General features: G+C 41.0%; 1 long non-coding RNA gene across 1 annotated transcript; it reads left to right on the top strand.

The window, feature by feature from the left end:
• The first annotated feature begins 3,070 nt into the window (after positions 1-3,070).
• On the top strand, positions 3,071-6,036 carry LOC109264001 (uncharacterized). The gene is made up of 2 exons (XR_002078523.2): positions 3,071-3,372; positions 5,678-6,036. It is a non-coding gene; the product is annotated as an uncharacterized LOC109264001 (long non-coding RNA).
• Positions 6,037-25,565: the final 19,529 nt, after the last annotated feature.

Genomic DNA, 25,565 nt, shown 5'->3' with positions numbered 1-25,565 from the left:
TCTTAAACAAAGGTGGACCATTTTCTAAAATTCATATATATTTTCATTTGTTTTAAGTTTATTATTTATTTTGAGAGAGACAGCATGAGAAGGGAGGGGCAGAGAGAGACAGGGAGAGAGAGAATCCCAAGCAGGCTCCACACCATCAACACAGAGCCCGAGGTGGGGCTCGAACCCACGAACCATGAGGTCATGACCTGAGTCGAAACCAAGAGTCAGACACTTAACTGACTGAGCCACCCAGGTGCCCCCATACATACTTTCAAAATGAAATGTAAAATGTTGGGTCCGTTCATGTGTTTCAGAAGAACTGGCTGACTTTTGAAGGAGCATTTTCATTACTCATGTAGTTCTGTCTCTGTTTTGAAATTTGTTGGCCCTGAAAAGCTGTGAAAACACTTATTTGAATATTTGTTGATTCAGGACGCCTGGGTGGCTCAGTCGGTTGGGCATCCAACTTCAGCTCAGGTCATGATCTCGTAGTTCGTGAGTTCAAGCCCCGCATCGGGCTCTGTGCTGACTGCTCAGAGCCTGGAGCCTGCTTCGGATTCTGTGTCTCCCTCTCTCTCTCTGCCCCTCCCCTACTTACTCGTGCTCTCTCTCTCTCTTGATCTTGCTCAAAAATAAATAAACATTGAATATTTGTTGATTCTTAGGCAGATAACAGATGAAACTGCCAACGATTCTGAGGTATACTCAGATCACTAGACTTACTCATTCTCAGGTATTTTCAAATCTTTTGACTTAAGGATTTGGCCCTAATATCCTTCTCATCTTAGTTCTCCCCTGAAAATGAGAGCTTTGGAGAAAACCATGAAGGGTGAAAGCTGAACTAAAAGGTGAATGCTGAGCTGTGCTGCAGGCATAAATGTGAAGTGTCAGCAGAAGACAAGAGTCAAGCTCACTGCTCACGTGATGAAGTTTCTGAAGGCTGATTCCTGAACAAGTAGGGCAGGAGAACGTGGGTCACTGGGGGGATGTTCTTGTAAGAAGTCCTATAAATCACAGTCACTGAAACACAACAGTGAGAGGAAGCGTTGGAATTCGTGAACCACTAGTAAGAAGTATTTAAGAGGAAAGAAAAGACAATAGGAAAAATGGCTGAAGTGAAAAAGAAATTGATACTTGAATATGATGCATGCAAGAATTTAAAATAGAAGCCCACAGAAGAGACTTTAAAGAAATGTGAAAAAGCCCTGGAGATGAAATGTTATAAAAATATTGCTAGTCCGTTTTAATCAACCATGGCAAAGCCACGTGTTTTATAACTGAAGGAACTGACGAAAGCAAAATGACCAAGTCAGCATTGGAGAAAGGGAATTGGGGAAAAGAGCACTTACTAATTGCAAAAAAAAAAAAAAAATGGAGGGGAGCTGGTATTAATTGAAAATTAATAATTTCCATTATTATTTCCATTATTTCCATTATTATTAATGGAAAACAATAAATCTCCCCTTGGAGTGACGCTGGCATTAAATAAGAATGAATTATAATGAGGGGTGCCTGGGTGGCTCAGTCAGTTAAGCGTCCGACTCAGGTCATGATCTTGCGGTTCTTCAGTTCAAGCCCAACATCGGGCTCTGTGCTGACAGCTCAGAGCCTGGAGCCTGCTTTGGATTCTGTGTGTGTGTGTGTGTCTCTCTCTCTCTGTCCCTCCCCCACTCGCACTGTCTCTCTCTCTCTCTCAGAAATAAATATAAAAAATAAAAATAAATAAACGTTAAGAGCTAGTTATAATGAAACATTACAGCCAAATGCAACAAGGCGGAGAGAAAGAACCCCACTGACATAGATGATCTAAAGAATAGTATCTGTGGCAGGTATAGGAACACAGATAAGATTCTTAATACCATTCTTATCAGATCAATCTTTTGCTAAAAACCTTTAGTGCTCCCCACTGCTTGCCGAATGACCCTACCTTCAGGGTGTCTGTACTAAAGCATCCAGTCCTGCCTCCTCCAGGAGCTGCCATTTCCACTAGCAAGAACCCTCCAAACCTGTAGAACCCTGCTCAGGGCTCTTGCCTTCTGTCTCTTCCTCAAGATCTGCCCCTCCACCTTGAACGAATGTTCTCCCCCTCATTTCAGCCTTTCTCTGGCATATATCAAATACATCTCAGATCACCTTCTCCCCTATTAATTTGCCTCCACTGCTTCCGCTCTGGTTCAGACCCGTATTCTTGCTGTAGCCTCCCCTCTGTCTCCCCCAACGCATCTTGCCCCTCTGCAGGTGCGGCTCTGCCCAACTGGAGTGGAGTCTTTCCAAGAGCAGACCAGAGCCGCTGTAGGTCTCTCTGATGAGTGTCACCTGCTCAGATATGCTTTCCAAGATGACCCTAGCCGACATTCAACGTACAATGATCAGAACAATCATGTGTTTGTGGTTTATGGGTTGACTGTCTTCTACACTGCTATGGAACGTGAGTGCTATCTGAGCACCTCCATTTCTTGAGGATGTTAAGATGGACATCAGGAGTGTAGGATTTGAAGGGAGCTTCCTTGGATGCTCCTCAAGCCCACACTTGGGCCTCATGTCCACCCAATAATTTGGTGGAAGTCTCTCAAAAAGGGCCCACAGATGGATGACCCAGATACAAGATCCACCCTCAGCAAAGAAGCCCTCCATTAGGCTTGGTGCACTCCATTTGCTTAGGTGTGGAGGGAACTAACACCTCCTGGAAACATTCTCAGGGATCAAATAAGGGCTTTCCGGCTGAGCTTTATTTTACTTTTTATTTTTTGAAGTTTATTTATTTATTTATTTTGCAAGAGAGAGGGAGAGAGGATCCCAAGCAGGCTCCGTGCTCAGCGGTGAGCCTGATGCGGGGCTCAGTCTCACAACCACGAGATCACAACATGAGCCGAAATCAAGAGTCGGATGCTTAGTTGACTGAGCCACCCAGGTGTGCCTACGGGACCTCTTTTCTTGAGCTTCCATGGAACATTTTTTCTTTCTTAAACATTATATTGCTTTAGAAAATTATATGAAAAAAACAGAAACTCAAATAAGTCTGATAAAAATCATGGTTTTAAAAAATTAAATGTTAACAGAAAAGTCCATTCTCTCTAACTCTTCCCAAAGATTTTTAGAAGTCATTCCTACATTAACTTAAGAACTGTAGCCTCCACTCTTCCTTCACTCCCTACCTATGGGGCATGTACAGGATGTTGGCTTCAGAACATATTTGACAGATGGTTCCCTCAGCCAGGCTAAGATGCTGTTTTGCCACAATAACAGGGGCACCATGGCAACCATTCTAGAAGGTTTGTTAAGAGGGGATGAGCTTAGAAGCACATTCATTTGACACACAATTCCTGAACTTCATTGGTGCCCATGACTGTTGCCATTGTTGACTTGCAGCCTTGACCCAGTGTGGGTGTATTTCACTGTTTGTGAGCTCATATCTTTCCTTTTCTTGTCAGATTTTTGCATTGTCAGCAAAGGAGGGGGTGGGGAAGAAAGACAAGAGGACATCAAGAAGTGGTCCTTGTGTAACATGGGCTCTTTGTAAGCATAATCATTATGCAGACCTTCCAGCATGGTGGCAAGAGGGGGGGTGGTGTCCAATTTCATAAATGAAATAGATGAACATAGTTGAATAAACTTAGCAAGGAGGTACCATAGCCTTGTGGTTAGGCAGAGAAGATTTAGAATCAGAAAAATTTGCATTTGAATCCTGGTTCTTTCTCTAAAGAGCATCTTTTCCTTCATTTCCTAGAGGGAGTGGGGGTAGGGAGGCAGCTTCCTCCTTCTAGTCAGGGCCCTTATTCCTCCTCAACCCCCAACTCCAAACAAAAAGTCTGAACTATATTTGGTAGGTGTCTCTTTGTATTAAAAAAAAATTAGGGGCGCCTGGGTGGCTCAGTCAGTTGAGCGTCCGACTTCAGCTCAGGTCACGATCTCGCGGTCCGTGAGTTCGAGCCCCGTGTCAGGCTCTGGGCTGATGGCTCGGAGCCTGGAGCCTGCTTCCGATTCTGTGTCTCCCTCTCTCTCTGCTCCTCCCCTGTTCATGCTCTGTCTCTGTCTCAAAAATAAATAAACGTTAAAAAAAATTAAAAAAAAATTAGCAGGGTTATGACACGATCAAAATAAGATTTGATGGCAATTAATTTGATCCAGCTGACAGAATGGAGAGAAGAGACAAGCAGAGAGAGGACTCAGGCCACTGCGATGGTTTATACAAGTGCCCCCACGAATGTGAAAGTGAATGTTGGGAATGGTCCAAGGGAATAGAAAGGAGGGAATGGAAAGAAAAATCAAACGGGTTTGAGCACTGCTTTAAAGCTAGGGGTAAATGGGGAGTAAACCAGCAATAGAGACCTAAATTTAAGGAGGTAAGATGTGAAGAATTAGTTTGGCAGTGGGAAAGGACAGACGATGATGAGTTTGATTTCAAACAAGCTGGGCTTCAGATGCAATATTCAGATGAAGAGCGAAAGAAGGGTGGTGAGTCAGGAAACAGAACTTGAATTTGTGAGTGGAAGAACTGAGATGTTAGACCAGAACTGGACAGAGGAGCAAGGATGCTTCCAAGATGGTCTGGCAAAGGGTTTTTTGGGGGGATCTATAGGACAACAGGAAATACAGATCATTTAAGGGGATTAAAACAATAGGCAAATAATTTAGGTATGACACCAAGTTTGGCCAAAAGCATTATTCTATTCTTGTTTTTGTTTGAGTCCAGACATGATTGTGGAGTGACAGTCTTGTCTTTATCTTGATCTATCATGATCACTAGGTGGCTTTGAATGACAAGTCTCCTGTGAAATTGTTTACGTTCAATGGGAGAACACCCCAGCCTCGTTGTGAGTGCCAGAGCAGCTCATAGCAATGCTGGGGCCTAACTGATAGTTCCAGGCTTGCTCTCATTGGCAGGGGCTGCTTTTCCTCTCTTAACATGAGCTCTCCCCAGATGCTATAGTTCACTGTTACTCAGTAATTCACGATATGTGTTTGTTTATTTATTCAACTAACATTTGTGAGGACCTCCTATGTGCTAGGAATATAATGGTGGTCAAAGCAGACACGGACTCTTTTTGGAAATTAGAGCCACAGTAGGTAGAAGAGAGATGGGAACACATTAATTAAAGGAAAAACCATATTTAACTGCAAGCTGTGATAGCTATTGTGAAGGAAAAGTGCAGAGTTTTCAGAAGGTATAACCATAGAGCTAACCAAGCCTATAGAGTCAGAAAATTATGTTTGAGCAGAAATCTAAAGCATAAGTGGGAATTAGTTGGGTGAGGAACTAGTTGGGGATGGATGGTAGGAAGGGTCCTCTGGGTAGACTTAATATCATCTGCAAAGGCCCTGAGGTAGAGACATTTTGGAGAAACCACAAGAAGGTCCACCTTAAAGCTACTTCCAAGTCTTCTCTTGGACCAAACAGTATTTATTACAATACTCAGCATTCTAAATCATGAGTTTGAAAACCCAGTGGGCTGTTTGGAAGCCAGTTGGCTTTAGGTGAAGAAAGCTGCCATCACTGTTTGAATTAATGCTATAATGGTGTATAAGAAACAGCAGTCTTATTATCTGGGAATTCATCAAAATCTGCGTTCCAATTTGAACCTTAGAACCTTGGTGTTTTTACACTGAACACTTGGCGCATTCCATCTTCTTGCCCCTCATTTCTTAATTACTGTCTTGTATTCTGTGTCTCTCATTAAATCCCTAGCCCCTCTGAGGATGAGATTCTGTCCTGTTCATTTCACAAGTCTCCTAGCCCCTTGGCACTTAGTGAATTTCATCGGTGTAACGAACATTTCTTGAGCGATGTGCCCAACAGTTCTCCACATTTGGATACAAAACCTTAAGTGATGGATCTCCAGCCTCAGGGAGTTTAGAGTTGTTGAAAGAATCTGAGCCACCATCCTGAAAAATAAAACACTTTCAGGCCCTTTATCAAATTACTCAATCTAAATTCCTACAATTGCTTCTTCCGCGATAAAATAGTCTTATACTTCAGAGTCTAAGAAAGCACTTTTAATAACATTTTCATATTTTAAAATAAAGTTTGAAGATTACAAGATGGTATTAGTGTTGTTAAAATCAAATGACTTAATTGTGATCCCATTTATAATTGATGCCTTCACCTTGGGGTATTTGAAAATGAGGTGCAATTCCTTTTATCTTTCCAATGGTGGGCCCTTGTAATGCTTGTATGAGCACAAGACTAGGAATTAGGAGCTCCTCATTCTGCCCCTGACTCACCAGGTTACCCAACTTAACCCCACCGTTTCCTCATCTGTAAAATGGGGATAATAATCCTTACCTCTCTCACTGGGGTGTCATGAGTATTAATTAGTGTTTGTCAAGTGCTTTGAGATTTTCAGATGAAAGGCCCCATAGGAGCCCAGTCTAGAGTATTATTATACAAAGCCTCCCCATCTCCCACTTTCACTGAGCAGTGATTACCAATTATAGCCAACTGTAAATGGCAGTGACGCTGCATTCAGACACGACAAGGCAAGTTTTATTGGTCCATTAGGACATGCCTATTTGAGTGAATTAGTTTTGTGAAAATGGTTACCATGCCAAGGACTTTTATTCTGAGCAGTTGTTGGTCTTAATAGTTAATAGTTAAGTATTAAGCCATTTGGAAAGGCTGGTTGCACATTTCAATTGGGTTGACAGACCTTCATGACCATGCCATGTGCATCTGAAGCTCAGGCATGTGGTGTGGTAGAGCTCACTTCTCATAAAATGAAGTTATATTTATATGGAAGGCTGACTTCAGTTTCTAAGAAACCAGCCGAAGAGTGAAGACAATGTTACCTACTTAATTAGGAAAGGAAGAAATGTCTCCCACATATAATTTTCGGGATTGCAATTTCAAAGGATTCATAACTTGTGAAAAAAATTAGTTCTTTCATTAGAACCATATTTAATACATGGCAGCAAGTTAAATCAATTCTTGATATCTTTTTTTTTTTTTAACTACTTTGTGGATCTATATTGATGACCCAATATTTGAGAATTAGCAGACTGGTGTTCAACTTCAGAAAGGGGCACAATTCTTACAGGTAATTACTGGATTGAAATAATGGATATTCTTTGAACAATTAAGGCACCATTAATTTATCTTGTTCCAGGTTTATTTGTTTTTTGATCTCCCATAAGACTTAGCATTTTTCCTGGTTCAAAAGTAACTGTTAATTTCTTCTTCACAAAGCAGGGTATTAGCTAGATAAATCTGTTTTAAAAGCTTCCTGAGTTGTTAATACAATGATCTTATCTAAAAGTTAGATGACACATTCATATTTACATGAGTACAAGTTTCTTTTTAAAAACACAAAACAAAAAAATTCTCTAAGAGCCAGTGTTCCTCAATCATTGCAGAACTGTGTGTTTTCAATTTGTCGGAAAGGCAAGACAGGAAAAGATGAAGTGACAAAATGTTACCAAGTTTTCTTCCACATAGGAAGTAATAACATATTTTCCTATCTTGTAGATCACAAGGTAACATCTCATCATGAATTCATATCATGTTTATAAACACTATATGACCTCGTTTAGATTCATTCCTAATTTGTGATAATTTGAGTGTGAAGAGATGTAAAAACACCATTGTTCTGCCCATGAAAACAGAGTTCCTTAAACAAATTCATTGTGTAAACAAAGGAAACACTTTCTTTACTTAAGAGTGAGGCCTAACGTTGTCTAGGGCCTGAGAAACCAGTTAGTGGCATTGTCGGCTACAAAGAACATGCCAATTATGAATGATTCTTATCTACCTATTAACAGACTTAGCAGTCACTCCTTAACACTTACAGCCCATTATCTTGACCATAATTTTGCTGTTTGCTTACTAAAACACACACACGTTATCTTTTTAAAAATCACAAATTTAAGGGACATAATGAGTTTTCTTCTATGTATGCTTTATTAGTTAAAAAAAAATCGTTCCACTAACACTGAAAATCATGTATTCACTCATTCAACAAACACCACAGCACAGAGAATGCCCTTGTCCCTGAACTGGAAGAGGGAGGGGAGAAAGAAGACTATGAAAAATTGGTGTATAGTGTGACATAGGAGGAGAATCTTATTTATTCTGGTGAATTCTGGGGAAGGCGGACAGTAGAAAGGTGGTACCAAACTGCATTTTTCTGGAAAAAAGAGTGTGAAGTTGTAGGCAGGGGCAGGAAGCATCCAGGAAGGAGGAGAGTGCAAACAAATGCGGGAGTGGCTGAAATGCCAAGTGGGCTTGGATCAAACATGGCCTCCTTTCACGCTCACAAGGTTGTATCCCCAAGATGACTGGACGTGGTGGGAGGGCTTTAGCAGGCTGGTATGTTCAGATGTAAATTTAGACAAGTGTCTCAGATTGTCCTCAGGCCTTCCAGACCTGGCTCATCATCAGAAGGACTGAAAAAACACAAAACAAAAAAGCAAACACCATTTATTTTACTTATTTTTGAAAAGTTAAACATTAAACATTAAACTCAAAAGCATTTGAAAAGATCAACTCTCCCCGTTTTCCTTCACACCCTCACTAACATAAAAAGGGTGCTTCCACTTATTTCTATGTTTCCTTTCCAGTCTTTTATCAAATGCAAGAAAATACGAATATAAATTCTTTTCTTCCCTTTCTTAGCCCAAGGGCAGAAGACTATAGTCACTGGGGCACCTGGGTAGCTCAGTCCGTTAAGCGTCTGACTCTTAATACCGGCTCAGGTTGTGATCTTGCAGTGGTGAGATCAAGCCCCGTATTGGGCTCTGCACTGAGAATGGAGCCTGCTTGGGATTCTCTCTCCCTCTCTCTCTGCCCTCCTCTGCACATGCTCTCTTTCTCTCTCTCTCAAAATAAATAAATAAACTTTTTTTTCAAATTATAGTCACTATTCTGAACCTTGCTTTTTGTTGTGTTGGGGGGTTTTGTTTTTAGAGGTGTGTGTGTGTGTGTGTGTGTGTGTGTGTGTGTGTTTGATATTTCATTTAGAAGGGGTAAGCTTGGAAACGTGTATTTTTATAAGCTCCTTATTGATGCTGATAATCAGTTAGAAACCACTGACCTACAGGATGGTTAGGAAGAATGTAAGTTTGGAAGCAGTGGGAATGGAAAGGAAGTATGGTATACTTTCCGAGGTATTTAGGATCCTTAGTGTGGGAAATTCATATTTCATCAGGCTCCCATTTCAAACCCAGGCCTATTCTGTCCTGGTAAGTCAGGTTTCACCATCACTACCTCAAAATAGGTCAAGGGGCAGGTATTGCAAAGGGAAGGAGGATGACATTCTCCTTCCCAAGGGGCAGGGGAATGTCGATTAGGTAGAGAAAGTGCAGGTAGGAAGGGGCCTTGCCCCCATTTCCCCCAGGGGGACAGAGGAGGGCCTGGGTTTGCTCCCCAGGGTATCTCTCAGTCAACTATGTGTGGGGGCAGAGAAGGCACCCCAAATTCTTCAGGCATCCCTCCCTGTGGAGGGATGCACATGGCTGTTAACTACCTGTAAGCCTGCTAGACACCTATTGCACTGGGGTGATAGGTCCCTGACCTTGAGGTCTCCCAGGTGGACCACCCACAACAGAGACCAATGGTGGCCACAGCCATATCTTGAGGCTGCCACAGCACGCAGAGGGCTGAGATGGGCTCCTTAACAAGAAAGGAGGGCTGGGCTCAGCTGGAGCCATTTGAGCCCTCAATGCCAACAATGGACACAAGGTCAGGAAAGGACTAGCACTGACAGACCCAAGCCCCCACTTTTCCTGTCACCTTGATGTACACACTGAGCTGCCATCTTGGATGGGAGCAGAGGGAAGCATAGGAAATCTGAAAAAGTGAGCATTTATCCAAAAGAGACCAAGTTCCCTTAAACATATAGCTCAAGTTAGTGGGTCAGGCTCAGTTTACGTGTATTGCCAACAATGAAGAGCAGACCAATCTCGCAGGTGGAAAAAAGAAGTGATTGTTCTTCTTTGCACATCTAGCGAATATAAGTACATTTGCAACTCCACTACAACTCCATTCACATTTTTTATAGTCTACAGGATTTCATGTTTCCCCAAGACCAGGGCATTCAAAAATGGCTAAGAGAGTTTTGCCCAAGGCTCAGAAAAGTGCTAGGAAAATATCTAGATTAGAGAAGAATTGAGTTGATTACAGGGATGTTTATTAGCCCCATTTTTTTTGGTGTTGTCTTTAGCCTACTTTAGTATTTTACTGTGAAAGCACAGAGGAAGTCATTTCATTAATGCAGCTTTGCAAATAGTGGTAGCCCTTGATCCCTAAATGCCAGGGGTAATGAGAATCGGTCAACTGGCATCTAGGCAGCCTGGCTGGAGACTTTGCTGCATTGCTGATGGCTGATGGCTGATAATTTTTAAAGCAAAACATGGACTGCTTGCTTCCATTGGCATATTAGAAACATCATTGTCCCTTTAATACTGGGAGAATTCCTGCTGTCAATAAGGATAGGATTCCTTTGTAGAAAAAATTGACCCCCTGAGAAAACGTACCATTCAGCAAAGCTGGTTTCCTAGACCCACTCCCTCCTTCTGAGCGTGAGAACTACAGTGGCAATTTCCAGCTCAGGGTCCAGAAACCATTCACTTCCCATTAAAAAAAAAAAAACCATCAGATCTGCATGGTTGCTATTCCCAGATAGCTTATTCCCAATTTGGGTGCAAGATACAGTATGAAGAAAAGACCCCCCCAAAATGGTATAAAATGTTTTATGTGGTCCAGAGTTAGTCACTAAATGAGGTGTACCATACAAAGAGTTTGATACAAATTATTCGATCACAAAGTTCATGTAGCTCTTAGGCAAATGGCTTAATTGTACAGTATTTTTTATTGGGTATACTTGTAAGATTTTGTATTATATAATTTAGCGGTTGTTGCTCATCAATAAAGGCTTTTAATAGTAATATGAGCCTTGGGTACGTGGTGATGCCAAGGCCTTTAACCATCATATGTAAATATCATTGAACCCATAAAACATGCCCCTAATTTCTCATAGTACAGGCGTCGCTTTTTATAGAAAAAAATAATTTTAAGAAAAAGCTGAACACTAAAAGCTACTTAAAATAATATTCTTATTATAGGACAAATAATTCAGGGAAAAATAAGAAATAATTCTGAATTAAAACATCACAAGAAGTCAAGAATTGGCTATAGAGCAAAGGGATTCACTGGATACGATTGTTTATAATTGTTGAATTTTGATGTCATTCTTTCCATACAGGTGCTTTCAAGTTTTCGGTTCTCGTTTGGAAAATTTCGTTTTGTTTTTTATTTGCTCTCAGCCTGGGGTCTCTTTACCTAAGCTTCAACCTTTCCTCTCATTTCTAAAAAGAAAAGCTTCCACAGAGGCTAAGTCTCAATTTTCTTTCACTGTTTTTTCTTTTAAGTTTATTCATTTATTTCGAGAGAGAGAGAGAGAGAAAGTGCGAGTGGGGTTGGGGCAGAAAGAGAGAGAGAGAGAGTCCCAAGCAGGCTCTGCACTGTCAGCACAGAGCCCAATATGGGGTCAAACCCACAAACTGTGAGATCATGACCTGAGCCAAAATCCAGAGTCGGATGCTTAACCAACTGAGCCACCCAGGCACCCCTAAGTCTGCATTTTCAATTTGTTTCCTGGTAAAGGAAAAACAAACAAAATTTTAGCTGTTTAATGAAAGTTGGCCAGATGTTCAGAAAGTTGTCTGGATGAGTGTTGGGGGGAATTTTACATGGGTAGCATTTCAGAGACTTCTCTTAGCCTGTCGGTTTTTTCCTTTTCAGTTCACTTTTGGAAGCATTTGGGTGGAGATAGGGAGAAACTGAACTATTTGTCAAAACGATCCCCTGGGAGAGAATATGGTGTTTGGGGGCTCTCTGTACCTGGGGCAGGTTTCTACAAGTTGGGCAGAAGCCCAGCCATCATACAAGGAAAGGGACAAAGTACTTACCCACCACCTTTGTGTAAGCTGATTCACATTATAACTAATATTTATTGTGGGGCGCCTGGGTGGTTCAGTCAGTTGAACGTCCTACCTCAGCTCAGGTCATGATCTCGAGGTTCATAGGTTCGAGCCCCAAGTCAGGCTTTGTGCTGACAGCTCGGAGACCAGAGCCTGCTTCGGATTCTGTGTCTCCCCCTCTCTCTCTCTCTGCCTCTCCCATATTCGCACTCTGTCCCTCTCTCTCTCTCTCAAAAATGAACATTAAAAATATATATTTATTGAGTGTCTATTATTTGCCAGACCTGTCACAGGCGCTGAGGACACAACAGTGAGCACAGAATCTTGCATATTAAGTTCACATTTGATGAATCAAAAAGGAGATTTCGAACTGTAAGCATCAATTCTCTCCTAATTTGGGAAGAAAGAAAATGTGGCTTCTTTTTTATTTTATTTTATTTTATTTTATTTTATTTATTTATTTTTAAGTTACTTGTTGAGAGAGAGAGAGAGGCGGAGTGCGAGTGTGGGAGGGGCAGAGAGGGAGGGAGACACAGAATCTGAAGCAGGCTCAAGGCTCCCAGCTGTCAGCACAGAGTCTGACGCAGGGCTTGAACTCACAAACCGTGAGATCATGACCTGCAAAGTCAGTCTCTTAACCGACTGAATCACCCAGGCGCCCCATGGCTTCTTTTTAAAACATAATTGGCAACACGTGCAAATTTTCATCCTCTTTTCTAGCTCACACATAGGTGATCATGGGACTGCCATTTATTTACTTTGGGCCTCGGTTTTCTCATCTAAAATTAGTGAATTCATTGGAATAGTATACTCAAAGGGGTTCTCAAACTATCTTGTATAGTAAAGTCACCGGAAGGCTTGATAAAACACAATACTGAGCCCACCCTCAGAGTTTCTGATTCAGTAGGTCTGCAATGGGGCTAAGAATTTGTATTTTTTTAACAAGTTCCCAGGTGACGCCCATCCCAGGACCACACTTTGGGAACCACTAAAACGTCCAGCCTTTTCTCCTCCCTCCCAATCTCCTCCTGTCTTCCTGGCAGATCTTAAGTCTTTGAGCAGTAGTGAGAAAGAATATGTCTCTGGTACAACTCAGGCAGGGATGTTGGTAAGTGGATGGGCTAGTGAAATTCTAGTGAGGATGATGAGTTTTTATATAATCTCACAGGTTGTAAAAGTCTATCTGTGGGCTCCATATGTAGATGTTTTGATGTCTTTGTGGAGGATGCCGACTCCGGAATGAACCCTTACACATGCCACCTGTGATAAGAAATTGGAGAAATCATTGTGACCAAGTCAATGTCCTCTGACTTCTTGTCTTGTTCTGTGATTTTCATCCTCATGTAAAATTTCTCTGTACCAGTCACAATCTCCTCGATCAGCGCATGACACGAAAAGCCTTGGCTCTCCCCACTGGTGGCCCAGGGGAATCTTGAACACTGAGCAAGTGGCAGTGGCTTGTTCTTGGTCCCCTGGATCAGGTCCCACGGGCTCTCTTAGACTTTGGGTGAAGTGGTGGCAGTGGGGCCTCTCCGTGGCCCCCTGGAACCCCAAAGTCGCCATGAGTCCCCGGTCAGCCCATGTCTGGCTGCATCTGTCACTCTCAATTTTATACTTTTCCTTCCTAAATCTTCATCAGGCCACATACTTATCATACATGCTACTGATAACAACATTCATGATACTGATATTCATATCTCATCTTACTATTCTGCTTCGAAACAGAGGGAGGGTATTCCATTGGGGCCACAGGATGGTGAGTGTAGAAATCACCTACTCTGGGAATTTTCAACTTTATCCAAGAACACCACAGTGAAAAGGGTTCCTTTCAGGCCACCATGGATGGTAAAAGGAAGTGTATTGGACAGACCCTTCACTAGCTTGTCTTCATCTATTTTACCTTATTTTATTTTATTTTTAATTTTTTAATGTTTATTTACTTTGAGAAAGAGAGAGAGAGACAGAGTGAGTGGGAGAAGGATGGAGAGAAAGGGAGACACAGAATCCGAAACAGGCTCCAGGCTCTGAGCTGTCAGCACAGAACCCAACGCGGGGCTTGAACCCACGAACTGTGACATCATGACCTGAGCTAAAGTCGAATGCTTAACCGACTGAGCCACCCAGGTGCTCCTGTCTTTGTCTATTTTATACATTAAAGTTCTACATAGGATTTGGGGTTTTTTTGTTTGTTTTTTCACATAAGATTTTTTTTTAAAAAGTTAGGTAGCTTTAAAAATAGCAGTTTGAAACCACTAATTTGGTATAAGATCTCATCGCACGATTGAGAATACAGACTCAGAAATTAGCCCAAGGAGACACAATTACAGTGAGCTAAGTGGAAGATGTGGCCCCTACAGGTTCAGGTAATCTGCTTTTCACAAGTCTGTCCTCCGGACCCAGGTGGTGTAACTAGCATTTATTTGCAGATGCTCAGATTATTTTTCCTTATTATTTTACTGGGATAAAATTCACATCACACGAACCATTTTAAACTGTATATTTCAGTGGCATTTACTACATTCACAGTGTTGTGCAACCATCATTTCTATCTAGTTCCAAAATATTTTAGTCACTCCAAAAGGAAACTCCAAACCCATTCATCAATTTGTTCCCATTCCCCTGCCACCCCCCCAGGCCCTGGCAACCACAAATGTGCTTTCTGTCTCTGTCGTCTTACCTGCTCTGGACATTTCGTATGAGGGAAATCATACAACCTGGAGCTTTTTTCACTAAAAAGCACGTTTTCAGGGCTCATCACATCATGGCACGTATCAGCACTTCATTGCTTTTTATGGTCGAATAATATTCCTCTATATGGATACATCACATTCTTGTTTATTGTAGTTTCTTGATTTTTATTTTCTCTTCTATGGCACGCTATTCTCGTCCCTGGACGCGTGTTGCCTATACCACTGCACCCATGGGATGGGAACAAAGGTAACAGCTACATTACCTCACTCAAGGCCGGTCCCTGTAGCATCTTGAAGTAGCTGACCTTGAATCAGGCACTTGATCTCCCTGTGCCTCAGTTCTCTCAGCTGTAAACTAGATGACTACTCACTACACTCTCCACAGGTAATAATGAGTTAACACTCATTAAAAGCTTTGAGGCTCTCTGATGTTAGGCACCATATGCCATATGTAAATACGATGTAGCGATGTAATAAGCATCCACCAGGAGGTCAGGTTGCCTTTTCTCGGCTACCTTTTTTAAAAATGACAAGCATCAGTGAACTTTCCCAGGCCTGCCGTGTGCACCCTTCCTCTTTCCCAGGCAGAACGGGGTACCAAAAAGGGCTCTCATCTCTGCTTCGTCCAGCAGTCACCTGCTCATCAATTCTTGAAAGACCGTAGGGTGTTAAAAGCTACTGAGCAACACCATTTGCTAAATGTAAGACATTCTGTTCTATAATCTCACTTGGTCCTCACTGTGGCTGTTATGATATAGATGTTACTACAATTTGAATACGAGGCATGGGAGGGCCGGTGAAGTTATGTGACTCAGGAACAGGTGGAGGTAGGACTCAATCCTTGTTGTGTGACTCCTTACCTCTGGCTGCTCCATCTCCTAAGTTGACTGGTTCCTATGCTGGGAAGGTCTGAATGGCCATGTTGGACCCTGTGCATCAGTAAAGCCTTGAGAGAAAATTGTAAAATGGAATGGAAAAAGCAAACTGGGCTGGATTGAATAGTGTCCCATTCCACCCCAACCCAATTCATGGCCACCCAGGACCTCAGAGTGTGACCTTATTTGGAAATAGGGTCTTTGTGGATGTAATTGGTTAAGATGGCGGCAAACTGGCTTAGGTTGGGCCCTAAACCAAATAGCTGGTGTCTCTATGGGAGAAAGGAGGGAGAGATTTGGACACACAGAGGCACACAGAAGGAAGATGGTCTGTCATGACAGAGGCAGAGATCGAAGCGGTATAGCTACAAGCCACGGTGATCACTAGATGTTAGGAAGGGGCAAGCAATGATTCTTTTCTAGAGTCTTCTAGAGTCTTCGGCTGAAAACTAGAGTGCAGACTCCCAGCTTCCATAAATGTGAGACAATAAATTTCTGTTGTTTTAAGTCACCCAGTTTGTGGTAATGTTACAGCAGCTCTTGGAAACCAACGCACAAACCTTCCTCCATAAGTTTGTGTGTGGATTCTTTCAGTGGACTGTTAATCTCATAAAGTTACAACTGAATGAAAAAGTTTTCTAAACCAAACTGCCCAGATGGCCGAATCAATGGAAAATTGAAACTTTTTGGAAAAAATTCACTGCACATGCATATCCTTTAACTACATGGCTACGATGCTTGCCAAGAAATGTTGATATAAGTGGGGGGAAAATAAAGGAATAAAATAACATATCTGTAACCAGTGGGATTAAAGAGATAGGCTAGAAATGTAGATTAGATTTGGAGGGTAGTGAGGATTGCTAGTGTTTGAAACAGTTTATTCAATAAAGGAGAAGAATGAGCTGAAAACAAAATACTTAATATATTGAAGAACAAGAAAATGTAAAAACTTGTCTGACCTTAAAATCTTCATTACTGGGCACCTGGGTGGCTCAGTCGGTTAAGCGTCTGACTTCGGCTCAGGTCATGATCTCACAGTTTGTGGGTTCAAGCCCCGTATCGGGCTCTGTGCTGACAGCTAAGAGCCTGGACCCTGCTTCAGATTCAGTGTCTCCTTCTCTCTCTGCCCCTCCCCAACTTGTGCTCTGTCTCTGTCTTTCAAAAGTAAATAAATGTAAAAAAAGAAAGTGACCTTTTATAAATAAATAGATAAATAAATAAATAAAATCTTGATTGCTACATATTTATCAAGACTAGTTTCCTGGTTAATGAGTCTGGAAATAGAAGGCAAACTGGATTTTTTCCCCTCTGGGGACAACTATAGGGATTAATTAAAGGCAAATAGAATTCCTCATAGTAACACAGATTGGCTCTGGGGACTTTTTGGCTGATCTGTGCTTGCGTTGCTTTTTTTCAATGGGTTCATCTTATTCTTTACTGCTGAAGTCTATGCCTGAAAAGAGTCTAATTTCCAGACTGAGGGTTGGGTAGTTGTCTGCGATTTTCATTCAGTAGAGCAGAAAAAGCAGAAAACGGTGACCTGAAGGTCAGATTTCTGTTCCAAATTCTCATCAACTAGCCTGTGGCCGTGGGTAAGACCCTTGTCTCCACAAGTCCCAATTTTGTCTTCTGTTCTATGAAAGTGCAGAGCAGCAGGAAGTATAAAATACCTGCATATGCTAAAATAACCCTTCCAGGTAAATGAAGAAGCCAAGAGTGATATAGTCGCTACAGAATGCACAGGGATTGGGGTAAGGGCCAGACCGAAGGGTATGGGTGAATGTGTTCTTCGTTCTAAGTGGAATTGAGGATTGAAGATGAAGTTTCATGAAAGCCTAAGCACACACAGCAAATGAATTCTACCCATTAGTTTGATGATATTCCATTCACTGCTGTGCCTGCAGGTCCAAAGGATGTATCATATCCCTTGACACCCTGCATTAGAACAAACTGTCATAGGAGTTCAAAATGGCACTCTCAAGGAAACAGATTAAGGCACTGATATTTTGTACCAAAACATCTCACCTAAACAAAAACTGCTGTCCAAAAACAGGGAAAGAGGGCGATGCCCATTCATTTAGTAAAAGGAAAAGGGGTTATTTTTGTAACTTTCCATGCACAAACACATGCATAGAGAACTTCCAAAATGTCTTGCTTTTGGTAGATGCTCAAGAAAGATTGTGTAGATGAGTAAATACTTGCCTTTTGCATGACACCATTTTGCCTTCCTCTTCAATTTTTGGTTTATTTTCATTTTTATTTTGTTGGGATTTGCTTGTGTTGTGTTTTAGATTCAGAAGCAGCATCCCAAGAGATGGATTTGCCCCGACACCTTCCTGGTCCTTCTTTGACAATTCCAAACCCACCCATTCAGCTAAGCTTTGACGAACCACATGAAACCCTTCCCTTAACAATTCACAAGACTTTATTTTAAAAATCAAAGCATGTCTGTTCATCCCAAATGCAAACTTAAAAAAAAAATTCAATTTTTCCTTTAAGTCAAACCAACACTGAAAATCATTTGTGAGGGCCAAATTTGGTGTATTGAAAGTTGAGGTTATCTCCAGGTTGACAAAGTTTCACTTTCTTGGCAGGACTGTTTTTATGGGAAACTGTTGTAGCCAAGATTTCTTCAGCAATCACACCTAACATAATTGCTGAATTCCACAGAACTGCTATCCTTTGTTGCATGGACTTACAGTACCTTGGCAACCCCAGGCCATTCGGTGTAATGGAAAACAAAGTTTAGAGTTAGAATTTGGTAGAACTAGAGCTTGTCACGTATCCCTTTTGTGTGATTCTATCTTAAACCTGCTTGGATTATTGTCATCACTGACAGTGTTTCGGTCCATTTTCTGGACACTGTGACTATTCAGTTCATGAGAATGTTTATCATAATGATTATAAAAAGAGCTTTCAGATCCATGGATGAAAGGCATGAGATAAGTACATAGTGTTATGATTATTAATCCTGATTGTTATTATTATGATTGCTGCCTATTATTATAGTTTTATTGCACCTTCTCAGGAGTAATGGCCACGCTGACAATCTCGAAGTTCCTTAAGAACAGGATATTTAGCTCATTTATCAGTTTTAGTTGATCCATGGCTTCGTTTAAACTATTAAGGATTTAAGCCAATTGAATTATTTGAGCTTAGCAAAAATAGCTTCAGCAGAATTGGAGGGTGAATCATATCAGTTTTTGTGAACAAGAAGCAATATAACTCTCAAAAAAGAAGTGAAAACCTCTATTTATCCCTCTCCTATCCCTATTCTGAGAACATTTCCACTCTGTGGAAATCAACCATATTCTAAAGAGGATAATTTGACAAAAATACACTCTGTTGGTGGTCTATAGATTTTGCTTCTAGGCTATATATATTATACATATCCAATTCAAGTAGATATTTTTAACGGAAACTATCCACTTTTTCCATGCTTCTGTATCCCTAGATTATTTATCAGTCAGTCTACTGAAGGAGGAATAGTTTATGTACATGTAGTTTCTATCCTCAGTAATTCCCGGCCCAGCTGGAGAGAAGACAAATAAGTCAACAATTCAAATGCCTTATGATATCTACCTTGATAGAAAGACACACAGTGCCCTAAAGGAATTCAGAGGAGAATCATGTAGACTATGGGGTAGGGGTGCCTGGTGCAAGGAGACGGTGGGAAGGGAAAAGGGAGAGGAAGAAGTTCACAGAGTAGGTGGACCAAGCAATGAAAGATATGCAAGAGCTAGCTAGGGAAAGAAGAACGATACATTTTATGATGTATTTTCAGAGATCTGGTGTGTCTGGAGAATAATGAGACTTGGGGCAAATGGAAGTAAGTGAGACTGGTCAGGTGATGAGAACCAGAACACAAGAGCTTTGTCCGCTGTGCCAAGGAGCCTGGACTTTGTCTTAAAGGTAATAACAATCCTTACATTATATTAAGTGGAGACTTAGAGAACAGCATTTGAGCAAGACCACCCCAACTATAAAGGATGGATCAAAGAGGGTGGAAATGGAGAGAGATTGAGAGATACATAGAGAAATCTTTGGGGGAGTAAAATCAATAGAGCTCAGTGATTAATTGGAGATAGAAGGCAAGTGAAAGGGAACATTTAAAAATGATTAGCAGATTTCTGGCCTGTGTGCCCCTGGGCATGATGGTGCCACCCACCCAACTGGAGAATACATGAGGAGGTGCAGGGGGTTTTAGAGAAGATGATAAATCTTGTTTTTTAAACATTGAGGTGATAGTGTGGCAACTGTCTTCTTGGTTCATTTCCTCCTCTCACTGCAGTGGGGATGGTGGAGAGAGGAAGGGAGGAGAGCTGTAGGCAACTTTACTAAGCAACAAAGACCATTTGACTCTTTTTTTCACCAAAAAGATTATTATTTAATGTTGAGTAGATACTGTTCCAGTGTCTCTGAGATTTATCTCGACAACTGAGAGATATGCCAACAACCTTGAATTAAGAAAAAGACAGAAAAAGAATCAAAACAAAAATCAAATCGTATTGAATTTCAATACACAAAGGCAAGCCCTGTAAACACTTAGAAGCCCACAGTGAGTGGCAGTTTCTGAACTTGAGATGCTTGTCCTGTGTAGCAACATCATGGCAGGCTGTCAAAAGAACAGTGGGAACACAGGCTGCAAGTTTCAGCTCTGGCATCGAGTATTTACGTGATTTAAAATAAGGAAAGCTGTCTTAGGCACAAAGTGATCTTACTAACCTTCTTCCATATCTATACTTAATAATTTTGTAGTTTTTCCAAAATACAGGTTTTCACAGAAGTTAACAAGCACCTATAGCCCAAGGTCAAATCCTGGCTTTCCCAATTTTTAGCTATATGACTTGGACAAGAAGTCATTGAACTTCTTGTATCATGGTTTCTTCATCTGGGAAATGGACATCAAAAGTCATTACCTCAACGGATTGTGGTGAGATTTGAATGATTTAAATGCATATAAAGTACTTCACACAGTACCCGGCACAAAATAAGTTGATGTAAATGTTAACTATGATTATTACCATCATAAACTGTTATTTCTCCTGAGGAGTACACATTAATTGGCTGAGTATTTAAAAACTGAAGAAGGTTGGGCACCTGGATGGCTCAGTTGGTTGCGTGTCTGACTTCAGCTCAGGTCATGATCTCACAGTTCGTGGGTTCGGGCCCCGTGTCGGGCTCTGTGCTGACAGCTCGGAGCCTGGAGCCTGCTTTGGATTCTGTGTCTCCCTCTCTCTCTACCCCTCCTCCACTCATGCTCTGTGTCTCTCTGTTTCTCAAAAATAAATAAACGTTTAAAAAAATTCTTTTAACTTAAGCAGGTAAAACAGCTTTTTCCCTCCAAATATGGTTTTAGCTTTTCATTAATTAGAAAAACATAATAAAATTCCAGAAAAGGCCAAGACTGAATTATTTGTGCTCTGAAATCTGTACCTTCCCCTAAAATCAAATAGGGTTGCATATGAGTATCTTGAGGGAAGAATGTAGACTTGAGGGAAAAATCTGTTACTGTCTAAAGTGTATCTAAAAGAGAAAACTTTGGCAAAGTACCAGTGGAAAAGTGATGAGAGAATATGACATGTGTGAAGGTCTACTTCCTCAGGAGAATATCACAGAACATGGCTTAGGAAGAGAAACATAAGTTTTGAAAGAGAAAATAAAGCTAAGGGAGAGATTGTAATTGGAGTTTTGGAGGTAAGGATTCATTTTCTTAAATATCTAAAGAATTTAGGAGATGACACAAGCTTTAGGGAGGCAAAAATGAGGAATAAGTGGAGGGATCACTAATACCTGTCCTAGCCCTTTAACATTGCTTTATAATTCTTTTTATTAGTTGCTAGCAATCATGTGGGGTAGAGTAGTGCCTATTTAATAAACAAGAAGACTGAAATTGTATAGATACTCAGAGTTGGTTCAAACGTTTAGAAGGTAATTAACTTAGGCTGGACTTAATAAAAATGTCAGAAGTAACTATGGGATACAGAGAAGTAGAGTATTAATGAACAGTTGTGTGTAGTATTTTCACAGGATGGCTAAGAAGGATAACATACCATTAAAATGCAGGCCTAGAAGACTCCTAAAATATCCAGGCACCAGTTAGAATGTTTATGAGTTGTAAGTCATTGTTTCTATCCTCCTCCTTTACCTTGCCTGCTCCACCCCCCATGATTAGGTCCATACAGTCATGCTCTGGGACAGTTAAACCTTAAACCTTAAAATCAGATATCTAAAAGAACTAAACAAGGCAGAAATGGTTACTGGTGTAGCAAAATTCATGTTCTCCCTCCGATGGGATAGAGTTGCCACTAGAAAATGGCTGCCCTTTGGGGGACTACATTTCCCAGCTTCCCTTGCAGGTAGATGGAGCCATGTGACTATTTCTTACTAATGGTATGTGAGTAGAAGTGATGGGTTGTCTCTTTTCGGTCAAGGATTTTAAGATGTTATTCTTCATCCACACTCTTGCTCCTTTCACTGGTTGGATGCCAACGACAAGGCCCTAAGCTATGGTAGAGTCACGGCCTGGAATAAGACTGGGTCCCTGAATTACTTTATGGGGAAAAGTCATCAGAAACCCTCACCTGGGTCTGTGTGTGAACAAGAAATAAATTTGCATCGTGTTAAGACACAGAAATGTTGGGGGTTATTTGTTTCAGCAGTTCAGACTGTAACAGTAAATATTAGTTTCTTTTTAGCAAACATTTATTTTGTGAAAACTTTTTTTTTAAGAGCCAGTCACAGAATTTATATTCTCAGCTGCTTTCTGTGTATATTTGGGAAGTCACTTAGCCTTGCAAGCCTAATTTTCTCATCTTCAAAAGGTGAATGAAAATAAAATAAAATTGTATCTCTCAAAGTGTTTTCAAGCTGTGAAGGGCAAAAAAAGTGAAATATTATTAAGATTACAATAGTGTTTCATACCCCTGTGACATCACACATGCTGTTCATTTTGGAATTCCCTTAACTCCTTCTCTTTTTTAGGGCTCACACAACTTCACCCTTCAAATTCAAATACTCAAACTGTCTTCTCACTGAAGACTTTTTCAACACCTCATGTCTTCCCTTTCTCTCTCTCTGCCCCACCCATGGTTAATTGTTCCCTTCTCCTAAGCACTGTACACATGATTAACTAACTCGACAAATATTTGCTGATCACCTATTACGTGCCAGACAGTATTCCAAGAATGGGTGGGGCAACAATAGATAAGAGAATTGAAGTCCTTGCTTTTGTAGTTTTATAATCTAGTAGGGGAAGAAAGGTCTGAGAAAAAGATGATGGTGCCTTGGATCAGGGTGATGCAGAGGGGATGGAGCACAGTGATCGACAATGTCACCAATTTAAAAAGCAGATCTTGATTCAATTCCATTAAGCTGTGTGACTGGAGAAAGGACTCAATGTCAGGGTCTGTCCACATCTGTAATAGCTACATCAACAAGATGGTAAGGATTCGAGAAGATAATATATATGTGACCTTCATGTTGTGGTTACAGACTGAGTTGGGCTCCCCCCTGTTCCCACTGCCAAGTTCATATACTGAAACCCTAATCCCCAGTGTGACTGTATTTGGAGATAGGGCCTTTAAGGAGGAAATTAAAGTTAAATGAAGTCATTAGGGTGGGACCCTAATGCAATAAGAATAGTGTCCTTATTGGAAGAAGAGACACCAGAGTGTGCCTGCTCTCGTTCTCTCTGTGTGAGAACACAGAGAAAACACAAAACAAGACGAAGATACCATCAAGCTGAGAAGAGAGGTCTCACCAGAAACCAGGCTGGCAGGCATCTGGATCTTGGACTTCCAGCCTGCAGAACTCTGGGAAAATAAATTTCCATTGTTTAAGCCACTCAGTTTGTGGTATTTTGTTAACGTACCCCGAAAGACTAATACAATTATAATGATTTGTTCAGAAGCCTTCTCTCACACAACCTTATGACCTTCTTCAAGGCTACAATAGTGTCATAGTCTCCTCTGCACCCCAGGAGCCCAGCTCATACAGAGTGGCTGATTCCTTGTATCTGTTTAGCTATGGAAATTGCCATCCATGTGTATTCCAATGCAGAATCCAAGCTTTAGATATTGTCATTTAGGGCCCAGTTAAAAAAAAATTTTTAAGTGCATTCTTTTAAAAATAAATTTTAAAAACTATAAAACTCTTAGAAGAAAACTTCTAAGTCTTTGTGACCCTGGATTAGATATAGCATCTAAAGCACAAACAGCTAATGTGTATGTATACATATACAGTGTATATATATCAAGAAAGGGAAACAACAATCCACAGAATGGAAGAAAATATTTGTAAATCTTATATCTGGTAAGGGTCTGGTATCTGGAATACACAAGGAACTCTTTCAATTCAACAATAAAAAGACAAATAACCCAATTTAAAAATGGGCAAAGGATTTGAATAGACAAGTCTCCAAATAAGAATGGCTGATAAACACACGAAAAAATAGTCAACATCATTAGTCATTAAGGAAATACAAATCAAACCACAATTAGATACCACTTCATACCCACCAGAATGGCTATTAAAAAAAAAAAAAAAAAAGGACAATAATCAGTGTTGGCGAGCATACGGAGAAATTAAAGCTCTTGTACGTTCCTAGTGGGAACACAAATGGTGCAGCTGCGGCGGAAAATAGTTTGCTGTTTCCTCAAAAAAAAAAAAAAATTGAAAATAGAATTACCATACGATCCAGCAATACTAGTTTTGGTGATATACCCAAAAGAATTGAAAGCTGGGTCTCAAAGAGATATTCACACATTCACGTTCATGGCAGCGTTACCCGCAATAATCAAAAAGTGGAAGTAACCCCCCAAGTGTCCACTGACAGATAAATGGATAAACAAAACATGGTAAATACACACAAGGGAATATTACTCCGTCTTAAAAACGAAGGAAATTCTGACAAACGTTATAAACGTGGCCAAACCTTGAGGTCATTACGTTAAGTGAATGAGCCAATCACAGAGGACAAACGCTGTACGACTCCACTTACGTGAGGTACCTGGAACGATCAAATTCACAGAAGTTGCAAGCAGGATGAGGGTTCCTAGGGGGAGGATGAGAAGGGGGTGAGGCGGTGTTTGATGGCACGGAGCTCAGTTTTGCAAGAGGGAAGAGTTCTCGGTGTTGGTTGCACGACAACGTGAGTATACTTAATGTCACTGAACCGTCCACTGAAGACGCTACCTTTTATTTTATGTGTCTTTTATCACAATTTAAAAAAGCTTAAAATGTCCTTAGCCACCACATGCATGTGTTCACACATCGCATACACGTGGACAGACCCACGCACCCACCCACACTTGGCCCCCCCGGATTTCATTCATCCTCAAATCTCAGAGAGGTTTCAAGTAAAACAAAAATGTACAGGCAAAATCAACCCAAGTTCAGGCCCACCAGAAAGGCCAGAATTACCATGCTTCAGATGGCAGAAGGCCCAACGTCAGAAGTCTTCAACTTCCGCACAGGCTATTTTGTCTTAGAACCCTGGACCTAAAATATCCGCCAGAAGCAGGTTTGTTTTTTTTTTCCTCCCTCGCCCGTAATGGACTGTCTTCGGCCTGTCTTTTGCTGTAATCAAAGTTCGACTCAATAGTAGCAAATGGCTCGAGTGTTCTGAGGCTCTACTTGACAGGCTATAATTAGAAACACTTTACTTGACCTTTTATAAGCCATGATCCCCCAACAAAATGGTGCCGAATCACATTTAAAAAACCCTCTTGCATCTTTTGTGAGTGCGGGCAAGATTACAGGATACTTTTATTTTAGAATAATTACACTGTGACCTTCAGAGTTATTTGCAAAGGTCATATTCTCTTCACATACCCTTGATTTCCTTTCAGTTTTTCCTTTTGTCCCACCAGACATAAATTTAGCAAAGGAAGAAGAAAGAGAGAGTATTTTTTCTGTGGATGAAAACTGAAGAAGATAGTTCAAAGTCCCCATAGGCGCGCGGAGGGCTGTGGGCTATGATAGGCTATTTTCTACCATTTAGCTCCTGCATTATCACTGCTCCTTTTTCTTCATTATTCCCCACTTATCACATGCAGCATCACTGCAGAGCCCAAATAGAGAGTTGTAATTACCC

The sequence above is a fragment of the Panthera pardus genome, unplaced genomic scaffold, assembly GCF_024362965.1.
Source record: "Panthera pardus isolate Hobbes unplaced genomic scaffold, ASM2436296v1 HiC_scaffold_1, whole genome shotgun sequence".
NCBI classification, from domain to species: Eukaryota; Metazoa; Chordata; class Mammalia; order Carnivora; family Felidae; genus Panthera; species Panthera pardus.
Note: the sequence above shows the minus strand (reverse complement) of the source record. Positions and strands in the feature narration are given on the sequence as shown.